Raw genomic sequence first — 3,159 nt, forward strand, 5'->3', positions numbered from 1 at the left:
AGTGTCTCTTGATTGGTGTCCAGTGGCTGCAGGGCAGCCCCTGGCGCTGTGGCCTTCTTCGGCGGCATGACAAAGGCTAACGCTTGCCGAAGGTTGTGGAAGTGAGTTCACCGGAGGTGGGCGCTAATGTTGGGGACTTGTTCTCAAATGTTGTAAGTCAAAAACAAGGCAACACAATTGTTAAGTATTAAGGACCTTCGTCTTCCGAAGAATTATCTCTTCATAGACATAATGGTCATCAGACGAAGGTTCTGAAGGGCATGCCTTCATCATCTAATAAATAAATCAGAATACGAAGTGATAGAAATGGGAAGTTTAACTCATATATCCATTAATGTTCGCATTCCGTAAAGCATGCATGAGTATTAACGGAACATGTATTACATTGATACCTTCGGCTTGCTCGAAGGTGTTGACGTGAAGGAGAATACAATTTAGCATGAACAGTACGGTGCTACTGTTCATCTATTTATAGGCACGGGACGCAGCCCGGGTAAAATTACATTTATGCCCCTGATAGTTACTTATAACCATAACATGAATCATTAAGGATTAAGTAGTCTTTTTCCCTTTCGGCCAGCATCATCTTCAGTCTTCATCACCATTATAAGCCGAAGATGTTACTCTTTGGCAATAGCTTCGGCGTTCGTTCTTACCATTTTCAAATCACATCTTCATTCCGTATGCCTTTATTTTAGGGGAAGAACTTCTATTCTGAAGACGAAGCTCCCTGCAACAACCTATATCATGCTGGAAACAAATGGTTAATCATGTTTTTGAGGACCTTTTTAGGGGAAGAACTTCTATTCTGAAGACGAAGCTCCCTGCAACAACCTATATCATGCTGGAAACAAATGGTTAATCATGTTTTTGAGGACCTTCGGAAGAGGGAGGCACCCAACATATAGTATTTCCCTTATTCTTTATAGCAATTGTTTTTTTATTTTTTAAGTGCTAAGTTTGGTCTTAAATCCCAATTTGGGCACTAATATAGTTTTATTAATATTATTATTATTTATAGATGCACAAACACCTAAACTCCAACATGATGCATAGAGTATCTTATTAGTTAATTGTTCACTTAAATATGGTTATTCCCATGTTCTATTATGTAGATGGCAAATCATATAATGGTATCAACTCTTTTCTTACTATTTACAAATTGGGCATTACAATTTCTAAAGTTTTGGGGCTAGAAGGTGCTCTTAACTAACTTTCTTTTGAAAAATGTCAAACAAAGTATTTGGTAATTTTTCTAAACTTTCCTTTGGACAAGAGCAATCATTCCTAAGGTTGAAATTTTTTTTCTATGAGGCAAGGTTTCTATGATTTTCTAAAGTTTTACCATATTTCCTTTTTGAACTATGCCCTTTTTATATTTTCCTTGTAGCTATGTTACTTAAGTACCCTAAGAAAAATAATTTTGTCTGTTGTTTTATATTTTAGGTTTTGTTTCCATTTTCCAAAAGAATAGGCAAAATCCTAAATCAATTTAAAAATCCTACTTAATTGGGTGAACTAGGGTGTATTGTATTTTTGTGGGGGTTCACTGTTTAGTAGGTTTATACCAAAATTTTCTAAACCAGAGTACAAAAGTCTTACTATTTTTACTTCCATTTCCACATTTTAGCTTATACCCTAAATTAAATAAAAACTTCCAGAAACAGGACTGGACTAAGGGAGTTCTCTATTTTTTTCCCAAAGTTCATTTTGCCTAGATTCTAGCAAAATTTGTTTGACAAGTTTGGACATTTAAATTTTCAAGTTATGGCTTTTCCAAGTTTATTGTAGAATAAAATGAAATGGACTTTTGAAAAGGAAAATGGGTCCCTCGGTTCTCCTTCTCTCCTTTCTCACAAACCGGTCCTAGCGCACTATTCCACTAAGTCTCTGACATTGCGGAAAGCCCCCTGGGTTTTCTGGCTATACAACTCGTGCTTCTCTCCCTCACCAGAACAGTGCCAAATGCGAAGAAAAGGACGACGAGGCTCACCGGTGGGCGGGTGAAGTCCGGCGAGCAATGTCACGCTGCTGCTGGGGCGCAGAGAGTGAGGGAGCAGGTCGTGGAGCATCACCGCAACTCAAGGAAGCTGACAGTGGTGTTTGCTCGGGTGAGGGGTGGCTGCGATGGCCGGGCCATAGTGGTCTCGGCTTGGGTGGCAATGGTAGGTGGTGGCACGCCCGGTTAAGGCGAAACTCTAGCGAGAGCGCACTTGCCAATTGGTAAGGGGCTTGTGGGAATAACAGACCGACGACAGGGTGGTCTTTATAGGCACGAGCATGTGCGTGACACTGCGGTGTCCGGCCGTGGCGCTGGCGTGGATTGGCACGCACGGAGCGGCCAATAGTGTGCCCTATGGTTCAGACCCGCAGTCGGATGGGTGGCCTCATTGGGTTTAGTCTTTTTCAAGCACCCATAGGGTGCAAATCTGAGCGAATTTGGGCAAAATCCGTTTATAGGATTTCTTCTCCTCTCTACACTCTATTGTTTTGGTGCAGTGCCAGAAGAGTTTCGTGTCAGGGATATGGAGAAATCCTATCCCTAAGGTCGGTGTGTCTTAAGTGTGTGAATCCAAGAGAAAATCCCTATTATGTCTTGTCAAACATCCAAGTCCCAATGCCATCTCCTAGCATGTGTTTGGGTTAGTAATTAGGCACATCTTTGCCAATTGAATCCATTAGTTTTGAGGCTTGTAGCTAATGGAATACGTTCGATTTTAGAGAGAGAGGTTGAAATGAGTTAAGGAAAATCCGTTTTTCTTTTGTTTCCTTCACTTGAGTGACCCTTTTGATGATTTTGTAAAACCTTTTTGGGGCATCTTCTTTACTAACTTTGGTAGGTTGTTCAAGGTGCTATAACTTTTATAAATGACCCAAGTCATGATCATGAATTTCTATAACCTTCTCACTCAATTTCTTTTGGTACTCAATTTGCCTCAAGTTGGGGAACTTAGGGTTTAATCATTTTTCTCCCCTTGTTTTGCTTAAAAGTGGCTAAGGTGGGTATTTTAGGATGATTTATACTTAATTGGGGCCTTGGTTCCTGAGTATGGTGCTTTTTTTCAATTTAACCCACATGTGATAATAGAGCTTGTGAATGTGTTGAGTAGAAATCCTTAGTAACACATGGGGTGTTACACGGACCGTCTGGGCCCGAAG

Source organism: Zea mays, chromosome 9, assembly GCF_902167145.1.
Source record: "Zea mays cultivar B73 chromosome 9, Zm-B73-REFERENCE-NAM-5.0, whole genome shotgun sequence".
In the NCBI taxonomy this organism is placed as follows: Eukaryota; Viridiplantae; Streptophyta; class Magnoliopsida; order Poales; family Poaceae; genus Zea; species Zea mays.